The sequence below is a fragment of the Notamacropus eugenii genome, chromosome 1 (genome assembly GCF_028372415.1).
Source record: "Notamacropus eugenii isolate mMacEug1 chromosome 1, mMacEug1.pri_v2, whole genome shotgun sequence".
Taxonomy (NCBI): domain Eukaryota; kingdom Metazoa; phylum Chordata; class Mammalia; order Diprotodontia; family Macropodidae; genus Notamacropus; species Notamacropus eugenii.
In genome coordinates, this window is record NC_092872.1 from 131,748,405 (window position 1) to 131,762,385 (window position 13,981).

A 13,981-nucleotide genomic window follows, 5' to 3' on the forward strand; every position below is an offset into this window, starting at 1 on the left:
CAACTTTTATTGCAGATGTTTCCAAAATACCTTCACTGGTATATTATGAACGTGAATAAGTTGTTGCTGCATAAGAATCTTTGTGTCTCAGTTGTGACTCTGAATAGGAATTTCCTGTCGTGAGGACTGTCGTTGATCTCTTTTTGGTAACTCCTCTGGGATAAGATGTACCACCTCTTGTTTGTTTCATTACTTTGATTTATCTACAATTCCTTTCTTACCATTTAGGTTGTAAGCGCCTTGAGGGAAAGGACTGTCTTTTATACTTTTGTGTTTCCTTGTGGGGCCTGGGAAAAGAGTAAATGTTAGAAGAATTCAGGCAGCTAGCTGGAGTTGTGGATAGAGCTGCAGCTGTAGTCAAGGAAGATCCAAGTCCAAATTCTGCCCGAGGCATTTATTGGCTCTTGTGACTCTGGGGCAAGTCACTTAACCTCCATTTGCCTCAGTTTCCTCATCAGTAAAGTGAGATGTAATACTCTAGCACCTCCTTCACAAGGCTACTACGAGGATCAGATGATATGTTAAAAAGGACTTTCTAATCCTTCCTCAGATACTTATTAGCTGTGTGACTCTGGGCCTTTCACTGAATCCCTGTTTGCCTCAGTTTCCAGCTAAAATGAGGAGGATAATAGCACCTATCTCCCATGGTTATTTCAAGGATCAATTGAGATAGCAATTGTAAAGTACTTACCACAGTGCCAGGGACATAGTAGCTATATAATATTAGCTATTATTATTAGCTATTATACTACATGGGCAGCTAGTGGATAGAGTGCTGGGCCTGGAGTCAGGAATGCTCATCTTCTTAAGTTCAAATCCAGCCTCAGACACTCACCAGCTGTGTGACCATGGGCAAATAACTTATCCCTGTCTGTCTCCATTTCCTCATCTGTAAAATGAGCTGGAGAAGGAAATGGCAAACCATTCAGTATCTTTGCCAAGAAAATCTGAAATGGGGTCATGAAAAGTTGGCTATGACCAAAAACCAACTGAACAACAATAATTATCTTATATAGTTACATATAATCTTATATAAAATATATAATATATGCATATATATTTATATATATAATGTATAATATATGTATATATTTATATATATACATATATATTATATATATATATGAGAGAAAGAGAGACAGAGAGATGGAGAGAGAGAGAAAGAGAGAGAGATGATGGTATGGAGGATGGAGCTTGGACAGGGCTGCACTTAGCCTATAGAGTTTCCTGAAGTCATTTGGTGGTTTTTTTTTTAAACTAAATGTCTTTTATCATGGTCAAAAAATGTTAGAGGTACAAGACACCTTGGGAATTATGTCATTATTTACTGATGAAGAAACTGAGGTTTGGAAAAGGGAAGGAATTTGCCCAAAGTTCCACAGAATATTATCTAGAGAGCAGAAATTTCCATGCAGGTTTGCCTCCTTGTCTTTGAAGTAGAAGGACAATTGAAGGGTATGATTCATTTGGTCCTGGTTTAAAGGGTTTCCTGGGGATTTCAATAAAGGGGAATTTGTCTAACTCACTCCCAGTGGACTAGTGATTTCCAGTGTCCCTGCAGTGGAGACCCCACTTCAGAGCTGTTGCTTACCCCTGTGTGATTTAGGGCAAGTCATTTAACCCCCTTAATAAAAGGATTTGTTCTGCAAAGCTAGGAGTCAGTCAAAAGGCTGCACTCAAGGACCTAGAAGGCCATATTTGGCCTCTAGGCTTCTGGTTTCCCACCCCTACAGGTACTGGGGTTACAAAAACAAAAATGAAACCTCCCCTTCCCTCAAGAGAGAAAGCATCAACTCGTCTTCTGTAGAACATAATTTCCTTGCGAATGGATAGGGACTGTTTGATTTTGGCCTCTGTACCTGCCAGTGTCTAGAACAATACCCGACAAGTGGTCAGTGCTTGTTGAGTTGAGTGATGTCTCTATGGTTGCTCATCAGATGGCAAAGGATGTCTTCCCCATCTCAGAGGAACAAACTGCTTCATAGAAGCAACCAACACAGAAGTTTCCCCAATCCCGACTGAGGAAGCCTCCTCACTGGAATGGGAGCAGTAAACTTCTGTGAATTCTGATCTTTCCAGCTTTGAGGGATGTAATTACTGAGATCTGGCAGACCAGGAGCCCTATGCGACCCAGCCAGCCACTTCAGTCTGTGCAGATCTGTGAACTGAATCTTTCCCTGGCTGGAAACTTACCGGGAGAACACTTACCTCCAAGAAATCTTTTATTCTTTTGTTTCCCATGAAACCATTAGAACGCTTCTCTAGAGCCATTCATTGCCAATAACCAGGGAATGTACCTTATCACCAATTCCACAAGGTCTCTGTGTAAAGTTTTCTCTGAAACTCCAGCTTGGAAAGGAGTTGGGGGGAAGTTGTGGAGGGAGCTGGAGGGAGTTCTGGAAGCCTCGTATATCATAACAGCGAGGAAGAACAGACGCTCCTCTACTATGCCTTGGGACAAAGAAGGAAAGAAAGCTGTAGAAAACTGAAATGTTTTCAGGTTTTGGCTCATATGTAGACAGAGCAGGAAATTGTCCATGTGGTGTGACTTTTAATAAGCAGGGGAGAGTCTCTAACCCCAAACATCTCCTCTCTGTTTCTGTGCCTGGAATGAATCATTAGATTTTCATTCCTTAATGCTTTAAGTTAGCCTTTTGGTCTTTGCCTATAAGCAGGAATATGTGTAGACTAAGGGTGTGAGGCCACATATGGCCTCAAGGCTGCAGGTTCCCCACCCTTGGTCTAGAAGAAGGTGGTTGGGATGGTCAATAAACTAGAAACCAAACCTCATAGAGGTGACTGTCTCCCTGCTCTTTGTATGGACTGTCCCCTATCCTGGAAGGCTCTCCCTCCTCACTCCTTTGTAAAATCCCCAACTTCCTTCAGTACTCAACTTAAGCACTGTTGTCTACAATGAAGTCTTCACTGACCCCCTCCAAAGGTCAGTATCTTTCTTTTGTAAACTACCCTGTATTTTTAAAAAATTCCTCATATACACGTACGTTTTCATTCTTGAGAGAATGAAAGTTCTTCGAGGGAAGGGAAGGTTTCATCTTTGTTTTTGAACTCAGTAGGTGTGTAATAAATGATTGCTGGTCAATTGATTCACAAGGATCATTTGAAGGAATTGGGACATGGTAGGTGTTATCAAGAAAGTGAAAGCCTGTCATATGTAAAGAGTAGAGAGAGTTGACTTTTTCTTATTGGTCCAGAGGGTGTAATAGGAATGTACTCTACTAGGAGTCAAGAACACCTGAGTTTGAATCGGAATTCAGAGACTTACTAGTGTGTGACCCTAGGCAAGTCAAAACCTGTCCACAGTTTTCCTTACACTGAAGAATATGGTGCAGTAGATAAGAGTGCTGGACCTGGAGTTAGAAAGATCTGAGGTCAAATCCAGCCTCAGACACTTACCAATTGTAAAATCCTGGGCAAGTCAGTCACTTAGCCCCTGCTTGACTCAGTTTCCTCATCTGAAAAATGGGGATAATGATATCGAGTACCTTTCAGGGTTATTGTAAGGTATCAAAATAGGTCCCTTACAACTTATCAGAATAGAGATTTTTAAAGGACTTGGTAAATCCTAAATTGCTATGGATGTTGGTGTTATTATTACTATTATATTAAAGCATGGCTTCCTTGTTAGGAAAGGCTTCCTAATAAAGTTGTCCACAATTAGAATGGACTCCTTCAGAAGGCTGTGGGTTTCCCTTCTGTGGAGGTCTTCAAACAGAAGCTGGATAACCGATTGTCATATTGTCTATAAGGACAGAGAAGCCTTCTAGCCCACCAACTCAGAACTGCAATCCTTTAGGCATTCTCTTTTTCTATCCTCAAATCTGCAGGGCATGTTTACTATGATCTTTGTGCTTTATGTATAAAGAAGTGGGTGATGCGGATCACCCTTCTTGGATTTTGTTTCTCCTCTTCCCCTACCCCTAACCCCTGAACTAATGGATCGTTCTGGAGTGCTAGTTTGCTTGGCTACGTGTTTTCTCTTCTGCCAAGAGCTAGCCACAAGATTTAGATCACTGGTAATCGGGAGATAGAATGCAGGTGATAAGCTAGGGCCCAGAGTCTATGATTATGTCCTAGCAGAAGAAAACCAGGCTCCAAGAGGTCTGTGCTCTGGTCCCAGCCCTGATATTAACTTATGTAACTTTAGAGTCTTCAGTTATCAAAGAGGGGAAAATGATAATACTTCTCAACTCACAGGGCAGTTGTAATGATCAAATGGATAGTCCAGTACTTTGAAAAGTATAAATAAAGCTGGGAATGTGCTGGAACCAGCTCTAATCCGGCTGATTGTTAAGTATTAATTATGAGAATTCACTCTACAGAAGTCAGCAATTGCTAAAAATCAGGATTTCATTTATCCTTTTTTTCTGAAGTTGTCTAGACTTAAGGAAGTGTTACTAAAGCAGATTAAATTTTAAAATGTGTACACATACATTCCCTTCCCTTTAGAACTTTTCTTTTGTCTTTAATCTTTAATTCTGCTCCTCCTCCTGCAACTTTCCTCTCAAGAAAGAAGAGCCTGGATCTGGAGATGATTCTCCCTCAAATTTTCAATTTCTTCCAAATTGGTTGTTAAATACTTACCAGCACACTCCAACACAGCCATGTAATAATGTGAAACAGAGTTATTACCTAGAATATCAGAGGCAGTCTAGTCCAGTGAAAAGGAAATCAGATTTGAAGTTAGAGGAATTGGGTTTAAATTTTGGCTCTGCTTTTTACTATCTGTGTGATCTCAAGCAAGTCTTCTCACCACTCACACCTCAATTTTCTCTTCTGTAAAATGAACCTCTGAGATTCCCATCTGTAAGATCCTGCCCAATTCTAAACCCTGTGGTCCTCCCCTGGAGGATCAGGTAGGGAGGGAGGTGTTTGGCTATCTCAGGAATCATTTTCTTTAAGTACTAATTGGCTACAGAATTTGTATACTTTCTATACTTTCCAAGGTCTTCCAGATCCTTCTCTCTTCTTCCCCTCTCACCCCGCTCGAGTCCTCTTTCTTCCTACCTTCACTCCCAGAAACCCAAAATCTCTCTGCCATACTCAGAATTCCAAGAAATAGAGCCCGAGGAAACTCAGGGGAGGAGAAAGCCAGAGGAGATTCCATTTTACTTAATCTCCCCCCACTTTCCCTTTTGTTAGGCCTCTGTAGAGCTATGGGCTTACCTAACTGTTTAGAGGTGGGGAACTTCTAGATTCTGGTTTCCATTTTTCTTTTGATTTTTTTTTTTGATTGGCTCAAAGAAGGTTCTGTGTGGTTGGGTAGTTGTTAGGCAAAGATTGCCGAAGATGAGAGAGCAGCCAAGGGAGTTTGAGTGCCTGGAGAGGTCTAATCCTTACCTATTAGACTGTACCAACCCACTGAGGATCTAATTTCTCCTAATCATCGATTTTTGGTAATCCATACAATAAATCACGAGATTTAGAGAGGAGGTGAGCCTGGGGTTATTTCTTACCAGAAATGTGAGTAGCAAAGTTTGTTTTGGGGCCTTCATGGTGTCTTGTGTACCAGAATCTCTCAGGAAAGGCTCTTAATATCACTCAGATGTGCCTGCGTGTGACTGTTGATTATCAGCTTCCTCTCCTTAGTTATTCCAAAAGCCTGATGTTTCACTGAGTAATTTAAAAAGCCGTAACCAAAACCCAACAAAAGACAATTCTATCTCATGAACAAGTAGTTCTCTAAAGCAGAATTTCCAACTATTAGCAAACATATGAAAGAATGTTCTAAATCACTAAAAATAGGAAAAATTAAGGCAATCCTAAAGTTTCACTTCACACTTAGTAAACTAGCAAAGATGACAAAAGAGAGTAGTCAGTGTTGGAGGGCATGTGGAAAGACTGGTGTACTGAGGCACTGTGAATTGTTTCAACCCTTCTGGAAAGTAATTTTGAATAATGCAAAAGAAAGTGACTAAAAATGTCCACAATCTTTTAGCCAGAGATTCCACTGGTAGGCAAATGTTCGAAGAAAGTCAATGCCAGACAGGTTATTCATAATTGCACTTTTTGTCTTAGCAAAAAACTGGAAAGAAAGTAGTTACCCATTGCCTGGGATTGGTTAAATATGAATGCAATGCAATATTACTGTCCTATAAGAAGCAATGGATACTATGAATCTAGAGAAGCATAGGAATATTTATATGAAGTGATGCAATACTAAGTAAGTGGAACCAGGAAAAAATATTTGAAATGATTACAAAAATGCAAATTAGAAGAAGAAAACAATGAAAACTGAATGCTGTGAAATTAGAATGGCCAAGGTTGGCCTAAAAAAAGGGGTAACATTTTGACAATATCAACCTCCCTTTCTTGCAGAGGTGGGGACTGTGTGTGTGGATAATGTCAGACTTTTTTGATGTATAGACTAATTTTGGTGACTTTTTATTCCCCTTTTTAAAAAAAATTTCTATATCATATGGGATGGCTCTCCCAGAAGGGGAGGGAAGAAGTATATCTTGGGAAATGTAGGTGATATAAAAGCAAAATATATCAGTAAAAAATTTATAAAAAGAAAGTCTCTATCTCCAGATAAGGAAATATGAGACATGAGCTAGCAGATCCCTGGAGTGTACTGAGGCCAAGGAGTCTCCCTGCGATTCCCAAAATTATACCACGTAGCCCACCGAAAGCCAAGGCCATCCTGGTTGGATGATTCCATGGTGAAGATTATGAAATACATAGTTTCAGTACTGAATAATGCTCATTGCTATCAGGCTCTACCTCCCTTCTTTTCTTAGCTGCCCAGGGTTTCCTCCTATAGAGTCTTATCTCTTCCTGCCCTCTCCCAGAAATGCCCCATGATCCAAAATTTCTCCCCTGCCTCCTACTCAAAATTTATTCATCTAGGGTCCTACTCCCCTTCTTTCCCCACTCCTTCCAATCTTGCTATTTTGCCTATGGATACTAATCATAACAGCTAATGTGTTACTCTTCTCAGGTAAAATAGACTCTTAATTCAGTTCAAGTGTATCAGTTACGAGAAGGTTTCCGAAGTGGTGATTAACGATGTGACTATCAGACTTTGTGCCAGATCAGAGGGAGAGTGACTTTTGGTGCAGGTGGAGGTTTTTGGCATGCTTCGAGTCCTACCAAGGAGTGGATTGCTTCTTCCATCTTCACTGAAGGCCAACCTTAAATGAAGATGAGGACCTAGGTCTGTCAATGTCATCATTATAAAGAATCTGGAAAGAATTCTTGACACAGAATCAGGTAATTAGCTGGGGTTCAGGCTATTTACTACCTATGTGGGTATCAATGAAATCCTCCAAGCCTCAGTTTCCTCATCTGCCAAGTGAGAATAAGATATGCTGTCTATCCCCTTTAGGTTGTTGAAAAAAATCAAATAAGATAATGTGTGGAAAGTACTCTGTAACTATAAGGTCATATGTAAATGTGAATTATTATTATTACCAACAAGAAGACTTTAAAAATCTACTGAGGACATTTAAAAATGTCCCTTTGCCCCTTTCTGAGATGCCTTTTTCTCATCCCTCCATAAAAAAATAAATTAGGATTTGAGCTTGTAAAAAAAATACCTTGACACATCCAGGATGGCCTGCTATCACAGATTCCTTGATTTGCTTTTTTATAAGGAAAAGCAACTTTTGAGGGTCAACAATCTACTTTAATCAAGCACTTAGTTCAGGGGAAAAAGTCAACTCCCTGAATTTCAGAGAAAATACTGACAGAAATAAGGACCAACAGACAGGGCTTCCAACTCTCTGATCATAAGCAATACATACATCACAGATCAACAGACAGATCCAGATGTCTGACCATTGCATGCATCCATAGTTACCAGAGAGAGAAGCACCAACATCTGTATTTTCAAATCCGGGGTCTTCTTAATGGTTGCCCAGAGTCTTCATCTGGCCAAATAAACACTGTGATACATGAGAAAGCCCCAAAGGAAAACCTCACTTCAGAGTATTTACACACTTTTCAGAGCTACAGGACATGATCCTCTGACCCAGTACCTCAACAGAAATTAACAAAAGGTATTGATGTCTATTAATGGGTGGGGAAGATCTTTAACTCCTCTCTCCCTCCCCCATCCTCCATTAACCTTACATTACCATTATAGAACTCAGGTCTACTGACTCCAAGTCCCATACCACTGCCAGACTGTTCACTATAAAACTGGTCTTTTCTCATAGGAGCTAACAGTCTAAGACAGACATATTGATAGATAGTCACTAGAACTGAAAGTTCCTAACAGCCAAAGTTCTATCCTGTTTGGAGATCATGTGGAATGATGCTTCTGACCTTGGAGTTAGATGGACCAGGGTTCAAGTTCTGCAAGTCATTAACCTCTCAGCTTCAGTTTCCTCAACTTTAAAATGGGGATAGTAATAGTACCTACCTCAGGGGTTGAAGTGAGAATCAAATTAGAATGCACATACACATAGACATATATGTAAAGTAATTGTATGCTTTAAAGTTATATAATATATGTAAAAATATACCTACACACATATGCATGCATACATGTACACACACATAAAGTGATTGTATGCATTAAAGTTACATGTGTAGGCATATAAATATGCATATACATAAACACATGTGTGTACACACATGCATAGAGAAAGATATAGATAGATAGATAGATGATAGATAGATAGATAGATAGATAGATAGATAGATAGATAGATAGATAATGGCCCACTGCATCCTGGACCATCTCCAGTTGTCCTGATTGATATCTGGCAACTGGACCCAGATGATTTCAGAGGAGAAAGGGAAGCTGGTGACTTTGCACAGTCTTCCTTCACTTAATACAATTTACTTACAAGTCATGGTGTCATCTTACTGATGTCATGGTCCTCTTAGAGAACAAACCATGATATGCGTATATATACACATACACATATACTGTTATTCTTATTAATGAGTCCCTTGTACTAACTAGGTGGTCCAGCCTCCTCATTGTCCCAAAAACATGCCGTGTTCCTTCTCACTTGTACTGTTTCTTTAGCTAGAATCCTTTCCTCAACTTATGAAGATCTGGTTCATCCTTCAAGGTCCACTTATACGAAGTGTTCCTGACTACTGAAGCTCATATTTATCTCCCTCATCTGATGTTATGCTGAAATATACCACTCAGCTAGCAGGTCTTCTCATATTTTTGCTGAAACATATTTTGCCTTCCTTGTTAAGAGTATTAGCTCCATGAGGACAAGAACTCTCTTTGTAGAATTATACGCTTCTCCAATAGCCAAGCACCAGACTGGTCATCATCTGAAAATTCACTAAGACTTGTTCATTGACCACAAGATGATGCTGAAAGTGCCCTTCCTTCTAAGGGAGCTGCCATCCATCCCATGAATAAGAACAGTTGGACAGTGGGCCCCTCCCCTTGTGCTTATTTGTTCCTGTGCTGCTGCCTGCTGATGCCAGCTGGTGCCCCTCCCCTCTTTCTCTCTGTGTCAGTCTCCTCATCTGTTCAGTGGAGATGAGACCTGCTGGGTGTGGTGACTGGTCAGGCCCTTCCTGGAGCACTGGACACATGCAGATTGGCTGGTCTTTGGGAGCTTCCCAATCCTCCAGGTTGAGCAGTGGGTCCAGCCAGATGGTAAAGGGGAAAGGTTGCATGGGCCCAGAGGCCTGCTTGCAGGTAGCTGCGCTGAAGGGTGACCATCTCTAAACTAACTCCATCTGGGGCACAGTGATTCTTCACCATGGGAGAGATCTGGGCCAGGCTAAGACCAGAGGAACAGAAAAAGAAACTTAGGCAGCTTTTGAAAATAATAACCATTATATTTTGGTGGCACTTTGAGAAGGGCTTTCACATCTATTGTCCTCATAATAACTCTGTGAGGTAGATATGCATTTACTCTAATCTACCTCTACTCCCTAGGACCTGAGTTCAAATCCCACCTTGGACAATTACTACCTGTATGACCTTAGGGAAGTCACTTTTCCTACTTGGCCCTATTTTTCTTTATTTTTAGAAGGAAGGTATTGGGTTATATAACCTCTGAGGTACCTATACTTGTGATCCTCCATTTCACAGATGAGAAAATCAAGGTTCAGGAGATTCAATCATTCACTTGCCTCAGTTAGTGGAAGATCTAAGCCTAAACCCCAGGTGTCCCGTCCCTCAACCCTTGGCCTTTTCTATTAGAGGGTACTCTTATTTCTCTTTCTGGTCTTGGAGTTTCTGTCCTTGGGGAAAGGGTTCATTAACTTTGAGTTTTATAATTATAGTCATAGTAATAATGATAGCTAGCACTTACAGGACTTCACAGATATCATCTCATTTGATCCTCACAACAATCCTCATTGTGATCCCCATTTTACAGATGAGGAAAATGAGGCAGACAGAGGTTAAGGAACTTGCCCAGAGTCTCACAGCTAGTAAGTATCTCTTGAACTTGGTTCTATCTGCAGAGACCCATAGCTGTCTCAGTGTAACATAAACCACAATCGAGTCCTGTGGCATAAATTCCCTCTTCCCTGTCCGTTCAGATGCTGGAAGACATCCTGCGACCAAGCTGATGGCATAAGGCAGCAAGCAGCGGCTGTATGGGTTTGAAAGCTGCCTTGGAAGTTCTGATATCTATAGTAACTACTTATGTCCCTTCATTAAAGGGTTTTTGGAGACCCTGTAAGAAAATCTCGATAGACAACTCAGGCCCAACTGTCCCATTCCAGGGCCAAGGAGACCTGACTACCACATTTGCTCTTCCATCTGCTGTGGGCAAAGGGTGCCAGCATGGGAGGGCATTTCACATTGGTCCTTTCTTCTCCATCCCTTAGCTGCTCGAATGGCCCCATGTGTAACTGACTCCCTTTTGGAAACTTGACTTACACAGAGGGAGCTTTCATTCCTCTTTGATTTTTCCAAGTTAAATTTATGTTCTTATCACCACTGATGATTACATATGATGCTTTTTGTGGGGATCACCATTTGGCTATATGTAGTATATTAGGGTGTGTGTATGTGGAGGGGAGAAGTATAGTGTGGGTACAGTATTTTCTATCAGTTTGTCTTCACCCTCCCTCTACAAAATTCTAGGTTGTTTATGGTAGAAAGAGCCCATTGAATTTGGAATCAGAAGACATTGGGTTCAGATCTTTACTTACCATTTATCTATGTGATCTAGGGAAACAGTAGTTGGGAAATTGGTCTTGGATGCAGGAATGCTTGGGTTCATATTCCCCTTTAGACCCTTACTAACTGTGTGGCACTGGACAGGTCATTTAATCTCAAAGTGCCTCAGTTCTCTGATCTGTAAATTGAAGAAACTGACTTCAGTGGACTCTTAGGTCACTTCCTGCTCTAAACCTATGAAGCGGTGCAATCCCTTGGACCTCTGTTTGTTTGTCTGTAAAATGCATGTGTTGGACTGATGATTTTGAAAATAGGTTCCTTCTCACTCTAAATTCCTATGTGATCCTTTAAGTCCCTGGAATTTGTATTCAGGGTCTCTGCATCTGTACCCTTTCCCCTTGCGGCACCGTGATTTTATTGAAAACTGTGCTGCATATGGAATCAGAGACCTGGGCTAATAAACCAGCTCTTCCATAAATAAAAATCTTGCTAGGTCTCGATTTCCTTGTCTAGGTGGCTAAATGAGATGATCTCTGAGATCTCTTCTAGCCCTAAGTTTCCTTGTCCATATGGCTTCCAGTCTCTCCTCATGTGCCTAATGCATCCATATTTCTCCTTGCACCCAATAACAAAGTTTTTCTCAGGCCCACTGGTACCCAATGCCATTCTAGAAATGAGTAGAAGGTTATCCTGTAAATGTTTGTACTGTAAAAACAAAGCATATCAATAGAGCATAAGGTGGTTGTTTTTTTAAAGAGATGCTCCTCCAGTTGCTTCTTCTCTTCCCACCTCTACCCGAGTTCATTCTTTCTCTTAGGTTCTGGAGCCAATCATTTTAAACCTACCCACACCTGCCCCCCAGCTTTAGCCTCCCCTCCCAAAGGTGGTTCTGTGTTTCGGAAATCAGTGAGCTAACAAAAAAAGAGTGGCAGAACAGGTAATATTAACTAGTCTGGCTTTTCTTTCTAAATTACCTCCCCCAATTAAGAAGAATTTTTTTCTTCCTCTCACTTCTCCCTCACTGGAAAATAAAAAAGAGAAAATCTTTGTAACAAATATGCACACTCAAGCAAAATAAATTCTCATATTGACTACATCTAAAAAATGTCTCATTCTGCATCAAGTCCGTCACTTATGTATCCAGCCATAGACGGGTAATATGATTTATTGTTGGTCCTCTGGAATCGTGGGTGATCAGAGTTCTTAAATCCTTCAAAGCTTTTCATTTTTCCAGCATTCCTGTAATTGTAGAAATTGTTCTCCCAGTTCTGGTTACTTTGCTCTGCATCAGGAGATGCAAGTTTTCTCAGATTTCTCCCTTTTGTCATTTCTTGCCTTAATGTACAGACATCACAAAGCTTTGGATTAAAACAAGGCATCCCTCTTCTCCAGTCCTTCACCCTCCCTTTCCACTCCTCCCCATACCAAAGTCCTCAAACCAGAGCTTCCTTTCCACAGAAGATTACTATCTTCTCTGTTGTTTCTTCCACCCACCCCCTAGTGCCAGAGGAATTCTGCAGTACCTTGGGGACAGAGAAGATCTCTGAGCCCCATAGCACACCAGATCAGAGGCAATCTGTTTGTTTTCTATTTTCTAAAATATTTATGGAGGAAGATGAGATTCTGATTCTGTTTACAGAGCACATCCTTGAGGGAAAGAAAGACTCCAAGAAAACTTTGGCTTCCTGTGCCTGGGATGCAGACAGAGGTAGAAATCTCTTCTTTAGTTTCAGGACAGGAGGGAGCCTTTGCTTCCACTGGACGAGAGAGGTTTGCAATGGATAAATTGTGCCATCATTATCACCCCCAACTGTTTTACTGAAAAAGAAGTTCTCGGTTAAGATTTTGAGAATACACTACCCATCTTATTTGCCTTTATTTCATAGCCATTGTAATTCTTACTATTCTACTGAAAAGTAATGTTGTGGAAAGCATCTTGGATCCAGGAATAAGAAGATATGGCTGAGTGACCTCGGGCCTCAACTTCTTTCTCTGTAAAATGGACATGAAAATCTCTGTCCTGACAACCTCATGAGGTTCCTGTGAAAATACTCTGGAAAGTATAAAGTCACATATAAACTTAAAGTGTTAGCATTTACTACTGCTTCTAACATTTCACACTCAAAGGTCTCACCTTAATCCTTGTCCAGTGCTGTGTCATTGGTAGCTGAGATGTGTGGGTGGGAGGCTTGTGTAATTTAGTTAGTAGGTAATTTAATTCAATTCAATAAATATTTACTGTTTAATGTAATAATGATAATATAACACCTCAAGGTTTATAAAGCACTATGCATAATCTCATCTGATCCTTGCTACAAGGTGTGAAGTAGGTGCTATGATTATCCCCCTTGTACAGAAGAATAAACTGAGGCTCAGAAGAGTTGAGTCTTGTCCAAAGGTCACACAGCTGGCAAATGTCTGAGGCCAGCTCTTTTTTGCTCTATCCCCTATGTCACACTAAGAAATCCCTGCTTTTGCTACTAATAATCACAAAATCATAGAATTTTAGATCTGGAAAGAACCTTAGCTTTATCTAGTCCAATTTCCTCATTTTACAAATGAGGAATTAAAACTTAGGGAGGTGAAGGGATTTGTCCTAAGTAGGAAGCAGAAGAACCTCTAAAGACACACTTTTATTAACTTTTCTTTTATGTTTCAATTTTTTGTATATCTTTAGCTTTTGTATCACCCTTACTCACAAATATATTCTTCTACCTCTTCTATTTCTTGAAACAAAGATTTTTTTTAGGTTAAAAACAAGACTAACCACCATTAACCCAGTGTGATAGGTTATGACCTGTGCTACACTCATAACCTGCCTCGCTCCTTCTTCTCCCCAAACACAAAGAAAGGTGACGATAGCATTTTTTCCTTTCTTTTTTCCCTTTTGGAGGCAATTGGAGT

General features: G+C 40.5%; 1 protein-coding gene across 2 annotated transcripts in view; it reads left to right on the forward strand.

The window, feature by feature from the left end:
* The window catches only part of CORO2B (coronin 2B), a 223,014-nt gene that overhangs the window by 14,154 nt on the left and 194,879 nt on the right, over positions 1-13,981 (forward strand). Inside the window, exon 1 of one of the 2 annotated variants that reach the window (XM_072615145.1) lies at positions 1,148-7,230. The exons of the other annotated variant lie outside the window; for it this stretch is intronic. The gene's annotated coding sequence lies outside the window, so the exon portion shown is untranslated. Of the gene's footprint in view, positions 1-1,147; positions 7,231-13,981 lie in introns of those variants that run through there. 2 annotated transcript variants of the gene reach the window in all.